The following is a 15,477-nucleotide window of genomic DNA, read 5'->3' as shown; positions in this document are numbered from 1 at the left end:
AATCCTATGCAAATTACCACATAACGCAGGGCTTATACAGTGGGGAGAACAAGTATTTGAAACACTGCCGATTTTGCAGGTTTTCCTACTTACAAAGCATGTAGAGGTCTGTATTTTTTATCATAGGTACACTTCAACTGTGAGAGACGGAATCTAAAAAAATCCAGAAAATCACATTGTATGATTTTTAAGTAAATAATTTGCATTTTATTGCATGACATAAGTATTAGATCACCTACCAACCAGTAAGAATTCCTGCTCTCACAGACCTGTTAGTTTTTCTTTAAGAAGCCCTCCTGTTCTCCACTCATTAACTGTATTAACTGCACCTGTTTGAACTCATTACCTGTATAAAAGACACCTGTTCCACACACTCAATCAAACAGACTCCAACCTCTACACAATGGCCAAGAGCTGTGTAAGGAAAAGGAAACAATGAAAACTATAACAGAAAAATAAATGAATTAATATAATATATTTTGAAAGTACCACAGAATAGAAATAAAGTATAATAGCATTTTATAACAATCTGAGAATTTTCCATTGGTAGCAAACTGGGTAAAAGTTTGTATAGTTCTGATTCTAATTGAAATCTGTTTTGCAGGAGAGGATATTGGAACCATGAAGCTCTTCCTACTGGTTGTGATCCTGGGTGTTGTAACTGCTGTTCTACTGATAATCATCCTCATCCTGGTCCTCAAGGTAAGACAAGATGCGAACAGACTAAACACAGGTATGGAGCCTATTTCATATGGGGCCGGCTATTAACTACACTTACAAAGTGAAAATGTTTCCTATGACATTGCAGGGGTAGGCAACCCTGGTTCTGGAGTGCCACAGGCACTTCATGTTTTTGATTTAACCGATCTGGAAGACCAGGTGTGTTGAATTTAGGCAACCACTGAACTGATCAATTAGCTTAGTTAGGCAGGTGTGGTGCCGAGTTGGAACAAAATCCTGCACTACTTGCGGCACTCCAGGAACAGGGTGGCCTACCCCTGACCTACTATATACTGAATTGAAAGAGTAGGTAAAATATTGTGCGCTCAACAATGGAATGATCAGTTTCTTCTCTCATCTCTGTTTTATATCATATTCAGGACCTGAATCGCAACAACCACAAAAATATCAGGTAAGTGCTATTTGTTCAGTGAAATTATTTAGAAAATATAAGCAATTCAGAAACAGTGTAAATTATAATTGTATGTTGGGTAGTTTTCAAATGTACAGAACCAAGGTACTAATGCACTGAATTATGCCGCCCTGAATTTCACCACCTAGAAAAAGAAGAGGGAGAGAAGAGAGCAGTTGGACCCCCATGTAGTGTATGCTGCTACAAGATGGCAAAGTGGAGGGTGGAGAGGACAAGTGGTTTGCCATATCTTTGAACACAAGTTTAAATCCTCTATTGTATGTGTAGTTAAATCAAATGTATTAAAAATCAGTAAATAGCTCTAGTTTCTGTGCTTTGTACCTCAGGGTCACTGTAGCCCTCTTCCACTCTGTTAGGCCACACAGCTCAGTAGTACAGGGGTGGTTAGAGAGGGGGAGTTGGACTCAAACCACAACTGTTTAATGGCCACAGAGGAGGAGTTGCCTCTTTTGGCCTCTCTTAGCTTAGTTCTCTGTTGTGTTTATTAGTGATTTGGTTATTCTTTAATAATTTGTTTGTAAAGTACCCAGCATTGGACAATTGTATTACATTGATTACTTAATCAAAACCTCATGTTTGTCATGTTATTCGCCCCTTTAGTATTTCCTGTCATGACTGCACTGATCACAGCCCCTATTCTGAAAAGCATCTAGTTACCTTATAAGGAGAATATGATTAGTCTGAGGTAGAGGAGGGGCCAGTGAAGACGGCATCACTTCCTGTGGTGTGAGTGGAGGAGCAGTTCAGTGATGAGTGAGACCTGCTGGGGTGAACATCACTGGGCCTCTTAGACTAACACTGGGGGATGGGTCGCTCTCTGCCCGCTGCCCAAAGAATTGTACTTGTTAAATGTTGTATCTTGAACAAATGTCTTTCAATGGGTGTTCCTATGGGACAGCCGAATAACCCTTTTAGGTTCTAGATAGCACTTTCTTTTTTTCTGAGTGTGCCTGCTCAAAAGAACCTGGTCACTTTTCCACCACCTGACATGTAAGTAGAAACGCGTGGGTGATTTGAGTGGCGGTTAACCATAAGGGGATGTGAGATGGAGACGGTAGACATATCTTGCATCATCCTCTCTCTACTGAAGACAACCTGCACTAAAATAAAACTGGCCTTCAGCTCTCAACACCTCTCAGTGCATCAAAACCACATGTTCTGTTCACACCTCTCTTCATCTGGAAGATAACCAGACCCCTGCTGCTCAAGTGCAAAGTATGTGAATACAAACAAGCTGAAAGCCTTTCCTATAACCTAAAGTATTCAAGAGTAGAAAGTGCATACTCAGATTGGTTCTCAATAGTTTATCAACAATTTTCCTTCAGGATAATTTCTGTCACCTCTGACCCATTCCCTCAAACAGAACGACTTAAGTCCGTATCAATGTTCAGTGCTATTTATTCATGCTAATACAAGTGCTTTGTAGGGATTTGGTGAAAGCAAGTAACATACTACATACATGGCCAATATCAATAGAACGTATCTATTTCCTGATGATGAAGATGGTAGGACAGAAGAGGAGAACTCCAGTTATGATGGAGAGAAGGACCAAGATTGTCATCTATGGATCAATGTCAACATCTGAAAAAAAATGCCATCACTCCACTATAGTGCTATGGGCAGTTGTCGATAATGTGTTATCAGTCATTAAACATAATGTTAATAATAGCATAAGGGTAAAGAAATGTTAGATACCTTCAACATCCAGCTTGGTCCCGTTCCCAAACAGTATCTCCCCACATGAGGCCACAGCACAGTAGTATGTCCCAGCATCAGAGAGAATGAGGTTCCTCTTGGGGAGGTTGAAGACACAGCTCTGTGTAGGAGACCGAGCCTCGGGGCTCTTCTCACGCTGATCACTCCTGTCTCCATGGGTGTAAATGATTCCTGGACAAGATTCTCCTGAGCCATGTCTGAACCAATAGACACTGTGTTCTCCTGCACAGGTCTGTGTGTATTTTACAGTTCAGACTCTTCTGGCTAGACTGACTCAGACACAGACTACTGTTCAACATGCTGGGTCCTGGAATCTGCAGCTTTTCCAGGACTATAAAATCACATTACTATCAATGACTTGCACAATTTCCAAATACAACATATATTTGCTAAAATAGAAGATAAAACACCTGAATGTATCAAAAAAACACAACTCCCGAAGATCATGCTTTCATAATCAATTGCAGCACAGTAATACATCCCCATGTTGGATGCCGTGGAATCTGAGATGGTCAGCACAAATCTGGTGCCACTCTTCCTTGTAGCAAAGCAAAGCTTTTAGTCAAACTCTCCAAAGACAATTGCAGTGAGAATACAGAGATAACATCTGGGGCTTGTCCTGTCATCCACAGTGATGAAGCATTCCAAATCAACTGCGTCTCCAAGAGTGAAGGTGCTCCAAACATCAGACTGAGTGAGAACAACAGCAAGAGACAAAGCTGAAAGATATATATTTACATTATTAAAGACTCCACATATCATAGTTCATGCATGTACTGTAAGAACTCAAAATATCTGTTTTCTTAAATACGTAAGCATGATTGTCCCTTTAATAGTAAGTTTGCACTCTTATTACCCCTAGCTTTACCTGTTCGGAATAACAGATTTTCTTCATATAACAGACAGAGTTTCATCATTGTCCTTCTGATGTGTATACTGGTCATCTTGTCTGTCAGATAAGAGTGAGACATGGGGTTAGCTGTCGTACACATCAGGAGGTCAACATTCTTATCTGTTTCTGTATTTTAAACTGTACCTAAATGATTTGTACATAAATTAACAGTATTTTCAAGTTAAAACAAAATACAATAGTCATAATGAATGTACCTTTTTCTCCAAAGTCCATCATGAATAGGCTTCGACCGCAGTACGTTGCTGTATCAGACTCAAGCGTGTGAAAAAATTCCTTCATAGGTGTCAGCTATGCCCCTTTCTTGTAGTTTGTTCTTCATGATCTAACTGATATTAGAAAGATGACGAGAATCAACCACAGTGTGAGGTGACAGGAACTACAAGTCTGGAGCCAGAGATGACCTGATATTATTGGTTAGTAGCTCTGACACCCAGACAGAACTGCAGGTTTTGATGATGAGCTATAAGACCTCTCTGCCTTTGTAGCTGTAGCTACAGTCGGGCTATAGGGTTAGCTTTAGGGCTAGGGTTAGGACTAGGGCTATAGGGTTAGCTTTAGGGCTAGGGTTAGGACTAGGGCTATAGGGTTAGCTTTAGGGCTAGGGTTAGGGCTAGGGCTATAGGGTTAGCTTTAGGGCTAGGGTTAGGACTAGGGCTATAGGGTTAGCTTTAGGGCTAGGGTTAGGGCTAGGGCTATAGGGTTAGCTTTAGGGTTAGGACTAGGGCTATAGGGTTAGCTTTAGGGTTAGGACGGGCTATAGGGTTAGCTTTAGGGTTAGGACTAGGGCTATAGGGTTCGGGTTAGGGTTAGGACTAGGGCTATAGGGTTAGATTTAGGGTTAGGACTAGGGTTAGCTTTAAGATTAGGACTAGGGCTATAGGGTTAGTTTAAGGGTTAGGACTAGGGTTAGCTTTAGGGTTAGGAATAGGGCTATGGGGTTCATTTAAGGGTTAGGACTAGGGCTATAGGGTTAGTTTAAGGGTTAGGGCTAGGGCTATAGGGTTAGCTTTAGGGTTAGGATTAGGGCTATAGGGTTAGCTTTGGGGTTAGGACTAGGGCTATAGGGTTAGGGTTGGGGTTAGGTCTAGGGCTATAGGGTTAGCTTAGGGTTAGGACTAGGGCTATAGGGTTAGGGTTAGGGCCATAGGGTTAGCTTTAGGGTTAGGACTAGGGCTATAGGGTTAGTTTAAGGGTTAGGACTAGGGCTATAGGGTTAGTTTAAGGGTCAGGACTAGGGCTATGGGGTTAGCTTTAGGGTTAGGATTAGGGCTATAGGGTTAGCTTTAGGGTTAGGATTAGGGCTATAGGGTTAGCTTTGGGGTTAGGACTAGGGCTATAGGGTTAGGGTTGGGGTTAGGTCTAGGGCTATAGGGTTAGCTTAGGGTTAGGACTAGGGCTATAGGGTTAGGACTAGGGCTATAGGGTTAGCTTTAGGGTTAGGACTAGGGTTAGCTTTAAGATTAGGACTAGGGCTGTAGGGTTAGTTTAAGGGTTAGGACTAGGGTTAGCTTTAGGGTTAGGACTAGGGCTATAGGGTTAGTTTAAGGGTTAGGACTAGGGCTATAGGGTTAGTTTAAGGGTCAGGACTAGGGCTATGGGGTTAGCTTTAGGGTTAGGATTAGGGCTATAGGGTTAGCTTTAGGGTTAGGACTAGGGCTATAGGTTTAGCTTAAGGGTTATGACTAGGGCATTAGGGTTAGGACTAGGGCTATAGGGTTAGGGTTAGGTTTAGGTCTAGGGCTATAGGGTTAGGTTTAGGTCTAGGGCTATAGGGTTAGCTTTAGGGTTAGGACTAGGGCTATAGGGTTAGCTTTAGGGTTATGGTTAGGACTAGGGCTATAGGGCTAGGGTTAGGACTAGGGCTATAGGGTTAGCTTTAGAGTTAGGACTAGGGCTTTAGGGTTAGCTTTAGGTTTAGGACTAGGGCTATAGGGTTAGCTTTAGGGTTAGGACTAGGGCTATAGGGTTAGCGTTAGGACTAGGGCTATAGGGTTAGGGTTAGGGTTAGGACTAGGGCTATAGGGTTAGCTTCAGGGTTAGGACTAGGGATATAGGGTTAGGACTAGGGCTATAGGGTTAGGGTTAGGACTAGGACTATAGGGTTAGCTTTAGGGTTAGTACTAGGGCTCTAGGGTTAGCTTTAGGGTTAGGACTAGGGCTATAGGGTTAGCTTTAGGGTTAGGACTCGGGCTATAGGGTTAGCTTTACGGTTCGGACTGGGTCTTTCGGGTTAGGGTTAGGGTTAACATGCATAGACTATCTGTAGGGACTGTCCAAATAAAGCATTCCCAGCAGCTATAACCATGCATTGAAAAAAATTAAACACCCACAAATGTTGTTGTTTCAAATAATTATTCAAGTCAAATGTTATTCGTCACATGCTTAGTAAACAACAGTTGTAGATAAAAGTGAAATGCTTACTGATGAGCCCTTCACTACCAAGGCAGAGAGAAATAACATAGAAAATGAAATAAAAGTAATAATAAATACACAATGAGCAACGATAACTTGGCTACATGCAACAGTAGCGAGTTGTATGCAGGGGTACGACTTAATTGAGGTAGATACTGTAAGTACATATAACTAGGAATAAAGTGACAGATAATAAACAGTAGCAGCAGCGTCTGTGATGAGCACAGGGGGTTAATTAGGGAGAACTGGCTCATGGTAATGACTGGAGTGGAATCAGCGGAATGGTAACAAATACATCAAACACATGGTTTCCACAATTGAATTTCCTTATATATGAAATGTTCTGTGGTGTCTTCCTCAAAATCACAAAAGGGGAAATAGCTGACAGTAGCCAGGCTACATGTCAAAAAACGCTGTGTACGTTTTCCACTATTTGTCTGGCTTTTGATACATTTGAAAATGTTTATCAAGCTAATCAGGAGTTATCACAAAAGAAATGCAAACCATTGCTGGCCATATTTTTTATCATTATAATTTTGAGGGAAACAAATGATATATTCTACTGATCCTGATGTTGTAGGACACAAAGGACATGAGGAAAAGCTAGAGTAATTTAATTTAAAGACAGTGGGTTTCCCTTTCTTTCCACGTAGATGCAAAACAATTTTCTTTAAATAAAAAAAGTGTACTGCATTTTTAGCTATATCATTAAAGGATCACAAACTGATTTAATTACATTTCATCTAATGGGACATTTTAATAGAACTATCGGTCCTGTAAGAGAGAATGAAGAAACCGCTATGATCCTGGGTGTTGTGATTACTGTTCACCTGATAGTCATCCTCATACTGGTCCTCAGGATCAGACAAGATGCAAACACACACAATAAAGTCACAATGGAAGTCCATGAGCATTTTCTAGAAGGTGTATGTCTCAGATTATTAGACTATCAACTGAGTGTACAAAACATTAAGAATATCTGCTCTTTCCATGACATAGACTGACCAGGTGAATCCAGGTGAAAGCTATGATCTCTTCTTGATGTCACTTGTAAAAATCCACTTCAATCAGTGTAGATGAAAGTAAAGAGATTTCACAACAGATTAAGTGTGTGCCTTAAGGCCACTACTCTACTACCACATATCTACAACACAAAATGTGTATATTGTGTATGTTATATTGTGTATGTTATAGTGTGTGTGTGTGTGTGTGTGTGTGTGTGTGTGTGTGTGTGTGTGTGTGTCTCTTCACAGTCTCCGCTGTTCCATGAGGTATATTTTTATCTGTTTTGTAAATCTTATTTGACAGCTTTCATGAGTTCCTGGGTGTGGAATAAAGTACCATGTTGTCATGGCTCTATGTAGTACGGTGCACCTCCCATAGTCTGTTTTGGACTTGGGAACTGTGAAGAGACCTCTGGTGTGCCATTCAGAGGGTGAATGGACAAGACAAAATATTTAACTGCCTTTGAATAGGGTATGGTAGTAGGTTCCAGGTGCACCGGTTTGAGTGTGTCAAGAACTGCATCGCTGCTGGATTTTTTTTAACGCTCAACAGTTTCCTGTGTATATCAAGAATGGTCCACAACCCAAAGGACATCCAGCCAACTTGGCACAACTGTTGGAAGCATTGGAGTCAATATGGGCCATTATCCCTGTGGAATGTTTTCAACACCTTGTAGAATCCATGACCCAATGAATTGAGGCTGTTCTGAGGGCAAAAGGGATGCAACTCAAAATTAGGAAGGCGTTTGTAATGTTTTGTACACTGAAAGAAATGTTTGTTTGTGTACTGACCAAAATTCCTTTTTACTTATTCAGATATTGAGGCTCAACTACAACCACAAAATAGCCAGGTAATAGAAACTGTTAAATTTACATGATATGTGTACATGACCTAAAGATAACAGTACTTGGACTAAGCTATCTTTGAGAAGTGTTTGTTTTGTTGATACAGTATTTGCATGTGTTGTGTAATATTATAATTTGTTTTCTACAGGATCCGGGTCAGGACCCAGACTCTCTGAACTACAGTGTTGAGATTCAGTCAGAAGAGGACAAGGAATAAGAAAACAGCTAAATGTCTAATAATGAAGATGGAGCATCTTGTGTACGCTGCCACAAGATCATGTTTTAATGTTGATTTGATTAGCACTGAAGAAGAACAAATGCAATACACTGAATAGTTGTTTTATAATTGACTGTTGTTGTGCTCTGCCACCCTATTTCAAGATGTCAAAAATCCCCTTTTGACAGCCATCATGGTTAGAGGTAGAGTAGGAGGGGCCAATGAGCAACGCATCACTTGCTGTAGTGTGAGTGACAGGAAGGAGCCCAGTGTTGAGTGAGACCTGCTGAGGTGAGCATCACTGGGTCTCTCATGACATTTGTCTGAAAGACAGTAGAATACTTTTCTTTTTAAATTAACTATAGAATAGATTCCCAGTATTTTACCATCTTTTAAAATGAAAGATGACATAGCCCTGTGGTAATATATCTAATTCTGTGTAAATAAGATTACATAATAATACTTGTGGTAATGTACTGCACTATATATTTATGGGGAAATATCCACTAAAACTAACAAATTGTACCAAATAATACTTGTTGTAGTTTGTGTGCATAATGTTGACTCTCTCGCTCTCTCTCTCTGAGCATCTAAATCTCACACATTCTCTTCTCACCAATCAGGCCTCACATCTCTTTCCATCTATACCACCAGACTACAAATACCTGACCAAAACCAAACTGCCCCAGGCTTCTCTCTCTCTCTCTCTCTCTCTCGCTCTCTCATCTAAACAATAATACATTTGAATTTAATTGAATGCTGGACACCTGGACAACGTCATCATATTGAACACTTTGGAGCTCTTGTAGGCCTACTTCAGTCATAGTGCATCCATGAGGTATTTGCATGCAGAGTGAATTCATCCATAAACAATAGACCTACTGCTCTAATGTTGAGCGTACAGAGGCAGGTGTCAATCTTCTCTGCAGACTCTCATCTGATGCATTCGCTGCAGACGCTACATCCCCGGCCTGTGGTCAGTGTCACCTCGCTGGTATGAACAGGGATGGAAAACAACACACACCTCATACAAAGATCTCTGTGGTCAGAAGTTTCCACTCAACAACTCAACAAACAGACATCATGCCTTCATACATTTGGCATACACATTTCTTTCTTAGGTACTTTTGATTCCACACCTCATATTTCCTGTGACATGATGTGTTATAGTTTGCTACCAATGCAGTTTGATTTGCATACAGATAATTTGTCTCGTTGTATTTACAAGGCCTGTGATGAGCCTTGTGATGTCTTTGGTCATTGTGCACTTTTTCAATTTCTGTATTTGTTCTGAGCAGAGGGATTCAGAAGAAGTCGATGACCAAATGTCACAGGGGTATTTTGACATCTTACACTTATGGCCCACGGTTGTTTTCATGTCCTCATTGTTTAGGCGGACATGAGGGTGCAGTAAGGACATGCACTCATCAAGACTACCCAAAACCATTATCTACCCACCACAGGAGGCTGCTGAGAGGAGAACAGCTCATAATAATAGCCAGAATGGAGCAAATGGAATGGCATCAAACACCTGGTGTGTTTCATGTATTTCATACCATTCCACTGATTCCACTCCAGTCATTACCACAAGCCCATCCTCCCCAATGAAGGTGCCACCAACCTCCTGTGCTAAACCAAATGACAAATGAGCTTCCAAAATGGCACCCTGTGTGCTCTGGTCAAAAGAAGTGCACTATGTACTGTAGGGCAGGGATCATCAACTAGATTCAGCCACGGGCTGTTTTTTTTCATGAGCAGATGGTCGGGGGGCCAAAACATAATGGATCACAGCATTAACCAAATGACAAGTGTGCTTCCAAATATTGTGGGCCCTATTCAAAAGTAGTGTACTGTTCAGTCTTCAATTTTTTTTTTACAGAAATCTAAAAAAAATATATATTTCTTATCATGTGACTATCAGGCTCTCCACGTGGTTATTTTGTAATATAACAAACAATTATTAGAACCTTGGTTTTATTGTGTAAAAGGTGCAGATTCCAGGAACCATCATCTTACTCAGCAGTCTGTGTCTGAGTCAGTACAGCAATGAGACTCTGAACTGTAAAATACACACTGAGACCTGTGCAGAAGAACACAGTGTCTATTGGTTTAGACATGGCTCAGGAGAATACCATCCAGGAATCATTTACACCCATGGAGACAGGAGTGATCAGTGTGAGAAGAGCCCTGAGGCTGGATCTCCTACACAGAGCTGTGTCTACAACCTCCCCAAGAGGAACCTCAGCCTTTCTGATGCTGGGACTTACTACTGTGCTGTGGCCTCATGTGGGGAGATACTGTTTGGGAACGGGACCAAGCTGGATGTTGAATGTTGTCACTCTGATCCACAGATGAGAATCCTGGTCCTTCTCTCCATCATAAGAACTGTAGTTCTCCTCTGCTGTCTGACCATCTTCATCATCATCTACCTCACCAGAAAATACATAAAGCTAAGGCCAATGACTGTAGAGCTTAGATTGTCTTTGCAGTAATTGTTGGATATATCATCACTATCTAATGCAACTTATAATTTATTGAGATTTCTGAGTTTGATATTGCATTTTTTGTATTAATGGCTGCGAACTGATGTGGCTTCTTTTGTTATGAAAAAATATAAATTTAAACAACTGATACTGACAAAAAATAGACTTCTTCCATCTTTTGTGTGAATACCCAATGTGTGTATGAATGAATGTGTGTGCAGAGAGCTTGCAAAGGGAAGATTTAAACTGACCCAAAACGTGGGTGTTACCATGCTAAACACAACCACCCATGCATGCACACAGTTAGCTGTTCACACGTACCTGAACCCGTTGGTCTCCTGTAAGCACAAAACGAGGCCACTACTATGCTTTGGACAGGCGTGATAGCCTTCTACACACCCTCTCTCTACGTGGTTTTCAGCAGGATGTCTGTGTGGTGTCACTGTTTTCTCTCTGTTGTTGACAACAATGACAATTAGAAACACAGTCCACTGACATGTAAGACCCACACAGTATATTATCACCAAAACTGAATAGAAGGCCAGGTTGAATTCATTATTGGACTACAATCATTAGCTCATAGTGTCTAAATAGCATTCATCTATTTATCCCAGGCTGCATCCAGAAGGTCTTGCCAGTTAACCGTTACACCCATACTAAACCGACTGGTGTCACACTTCAGATAGAGCATGATTCTGTGAATGATAGGTAATGAGACTGACATAAAAATAGACTTGTTTCATTCTGTAGTGTATGTTATTCCCCCATATACACTCATGATGCTCCACCACTGTTCCCCCTGGTACATATCAAGACCTGTTGTAAACCAAACAGACCTCGTATTGGTCATCAAGAGTACTGTAACTGTTACATGGGGTTGGGCCAAGTCTAAGGAAGATAACTGGGTGTCAGACCAAGAGCCTGTGCATGTCCTTGTACTGTAACTGTAGCTCTTTACTGTTTGTACTCTATTTGAAAATGTATTGTATGCTTGCCAGATAACAATTTCTTACTGAAGAAAATGCATCTGTTTTCACACTGCAACCTCAGTATTGTACGTTCTTTATCACAGTGCCATCCATTTGTCACCAAAGCCCCATACACTACCCACCATTGCGACCTGTCTGCTCTCGTTGGTTGGCCCTCGCTTCATACTCGTCGCCAAACCCACTGGCTACAGGTTATCTACAAGTCTCTGCTAGGTAAAGCCCTGCCTTATCTCAGCTCACTGGTCACCATAGCAGCACCCACTCGTAGCACGCGCTCCAGCAGGTATATCTCACTGGTCACCCCCAAAGCCAATTCCTCCTTTGGTCGGCTTTCCTTCCAGTTCTCTGCTGCCCATGATTGGAATGAATTGCAAAAATCTCTGAAGCTGGAGACTCACATCTCCCTCACTAGCTTTAAGCACCAGCTGTCAGAGCAGTTTACAGATCACTGCACCTGTACTTAGCCTATCTGTAAACAGCCCATCTATCCACCTACCTCATCCCCATACTGGTATTTATTTATTTTGCTCCTTTGCACCCCAGTATCTCTACCTGCACATTCATATTCTGCCGATCTACCATTCCAGTGTTTAATTGCTATATGTAATTACTTCGCCACCATGGCCTATTTATTTCCTTAACTTACCTCATTTGCACTCACTGTATATATACGTTTTTGTTTTCTTTTGTTCTACTGTATTATTGACTGTATGTTTTGTTTATTCCATGTGTAACTCTGTGTTGTTGTATGTGACGAATTGCTATGTGTCGAATTGCTATGCTTTATCTTGGCCAGGTCGCAGCCTACCTGGTTAAATAAAGGTGTTCTCAACTGGCCTACCTGGTTAAATAAAGGTGTTCTCAACTAGCCTACCTGGTTAAATAAAGGTGAAATAAAAAATAAATCCAACCGGTGAACGAAAATTATACAATGGTTCCACAAAATGAATTGATCATCTAGACACCAAACAGTGTCCATGCTTCACACACCCTGCACAACATATCCTACATAGTAAGCATTGGTCCACTTAAACGGGATAGTTACATATTGGTTTCCTTACCCTATACGCATTCTATGGACAAGGTATGACAGCAATCCATGCTTTGGTTCAGTTTCCCTGGCACTGTTTCCAAATGCTAATGTTTTAGCATTTGTGGCACAAATCCCATTCAAGTCATGGGACCGATATTAGCATTTTTCGCACATCATGTCCAAATCATTTGAAAGTATCTCAAATTAATTGTGAAGCTCAACAAAGCCACCTTTAGATGATTGAACATCATGCTAAAATCAGTACCTTTTGCATTTTTTGAATACTATGTCTTGAACATGAGGTAGCTATGCATATAATCAGATATCACTGTATAGGAAACAGACTTACTGACATGTAGACTTTCTTGACAGGTTAGATACGGGACCAAGCTGGACATCAAAAGGTAAGTGTGTCACGACTCCCGCCGAAGTCGGCTCCTCTCCTTGTCTGGGCGGTGCTCGGCGGTCGACGCAGCCGGTCTTCTAGCCATCGCCGCTCCACCTTTCATTTTCCATTTTCTTGTTTTCCCGCACACCCTCACACTCTACGTGTATATTATCCTCTGCCCCCCCCCCCCCCCCCCCCCCGTGTCTGTGTGTGTAATTGTTAGTTACGTTTATTGTGTGATGCGTCAGGCAGTTTTTTTCCAGGCATTGTTTTGAACCTGTGGTATTGTATTGTTGTACATTATTTTGTGTGACTAGTGCGCTATTCGCTTTTGCCTTTGGCTGGAGTGTTGTGGCTGTTCCGTCAGACTCTTTTGCTTCTGCCAATTAAAGTGTGCCTGTTCACTCATCTCTGCTCTCCTGCACCTGACTCCAGTTGACCAGTTGCGCACACAGTCTGACAAAGTGACACATCTTACTTTTGTTTATAACAATTGTACAATATACTGTGTCAAAATGTATACAGTACTAGTTCTTTATATCACATAAGAAATTGTGCCAGCCTCCATATAGTTAGTATACCACCATACTATATACAAGCGTATATGTGGTTACTGTACCATACTTCTATCACCATGTTAATTGTCTTTGAATTTTGAATTGAATTTACAAGATTAACAAGAGAGCATGTCTGCAGTGCACAGGGAAGTGACTCTTTCTTAGAAGTTGCTCTTCTTTGATATCACCATCTACAGATGGGGTCAGACAGTAAAAGAATACAATACAATACAAACAACACAAAATACGTCCATTAAAAGGAATTAGCTCTTTATTGACTCCAGTTTTTAAAAACTTTATGATCTGTATTACTGTAACTGTAGCTACTAATGAATAAAGTAAATGATTTGACATGGACTGGCTTGTGATAAAGCATTTAACAATAATCAAGACAAAGGAAGGTGATTGTATTTATTTAGGCCTTACGCAGTCCTCTTTAAAAGAGTAAGTGACAAAGATTTCCCACCATAAAACATATAAAATATAATATATATAGAAAAGTATGTGAGTGAATTTGACTATTTCAGTCACACCCGTTGCTGACAGGTGTATAAAATTAAGCACACAGCCATGCAATCTCCATAGACAAACATTGGCAGTAGATTGGCCTTTCTAAAGAGCTCAGTGACTTTCAATGTGGCACTTTCATAGGATGCCACATTTCCAACAAGTCAGTTCCTCAAATTTCTCCCCTGCTCAACTGTAAGTGCTGTTATTGTGAAGTGGAAACATCTAGGAGCAACAATGGCTCATCCGCGAAGTGATAGGCCACACAAGCTCACAGAATGGGACCACCGAGTGCTGAAAAGCGCAGTGTGTAAAAATCGTCTTCGTTTGCAACACTTACTACCCAGTTCCAAACTGCCTCTGAAAGCAATGTCAGCACAATAATTGTTTGTCTGTGTCGCATCAGCCTTCGCTTTGGCTCCCCCTCCTGTCCAGCTCAGGTGTTCGGCGTCGTCGGCCTTCTAGCTGCTGCCTAACCTACTACTGGCAAACGCCCTTCACTCATCAACCCTGGACTTGTCTCATCATTACACACACCTGGTGTAAAACTCGCCACAATTGGACTCTGGAGCAGTGGAAACGTGCTCTCTGGAGTGATGAAACACACTTCACCATCTAGCAGTCCGGCGTACAAATATGGGTTCGGCAGATGCCAGGAGAACGCTAACTGCCCCAATGCATACTGCCAACTGTAAAGTTTGGTGGAGGAGGAAAAATGGTCTGGGGCTGTTTTTCATGGTTCGGGCTAGGCCCCTTAGTTCCAGTGAAGGAAAATCTTAAAGCTAAAGCATACTGTGCAATGACATTCTAGATGATTATGTGCTTCAACCTTTGTGGCAACAGTTTGGGGAAGGCCCTTTCCTGTTTCAGCATGACAATGCCCTCGTGCAAAAAGAGAGGTTTATACAGAAATGGTTTGTTGAGATCGATGTGGAATAACTCGACTGGCCTGCACAGAGCCCTGACCTCAACCCCATCGAAAACCTTTGAGATGAATTGGAACGCTGACTGAGAGACAGGCCTAATCGCCTAAAGTCAGTCCCCAACCTCACTAATGCTCTTGCGGCTAAATGGAAACAAGTCCCTGCAGCAATGTTCCTACATCTAGTGGAAAGCCTTCCCAGAAAAGAGGAGGCTGTTATAGCAGAAAAGGGGGGACCAACTTCATATTAATTCCCATGATTTTGGAATGAGATGTTTGACGAGCAGGTGTGCACGTACTTTTGGTCATGTAGTATATGTATTATACACCAAATAAA

The 15,477-nt window shown here is 41.5% G+C and overlaps 2 long non-coding RNA genes across 2 annotated transcripts; one reads left to right on the top strand and one right to left on the bottom strand.

The window, feature by feature from the left end:
* The first annotated feature begins 387 nt into the window (after window positions 1–387).
* LOC110531690 lies at window positions 388–1,453 on the top strand. Its single transcript, XR_002474739.2, has 4 exons — window positions 388–418; window positions 605–702; window positions 1,101–1,132; window positions 1,282–1,453. It is a non-coding gene; the product is annotated as an uncharacterized LOC110531690 (long non-coding RNA).
* A 1,535-nt stretch (window positions 1,454–2,988) lies between these two features.
* LOC118966013 lies at window positions 2,989–4,124 on the bottom strand. The gene is made up of 3 exons (XR_005053200.1): window positions 3,977–4,124; window positions 3,738–3,818; window positions 2,989–3,588 (listed from the first exon to the last, which is right to left on the bottom strand). It is a non-coding gene; the product is annotated as an uncharacterized LOC118966013 (long non-coding RNA).
* Between the last annotated feature and the right edge of the window lie 11,353 nt (window positions 4,125–15,477).

This window comes from Oncorhynchus mykiss, chromosome 9 (genome assembly GCF_013265735.2).
Source record: "Oncorhynchus mykiss isolate Arlee chromosome 9, USDA_OmykA_1.1, whole genome shotgun sequence".
NCBI classification, from domain to species: Eukaryota; Metazoa; Chordata; class Actinopteri; order Salmoniformes; family Salmonidae; genus Oncorhynchus; species Oncorhynchus mykiss.
This window is presented reverse-complemented; position numbering and strand designations above follow the sequence as displayed.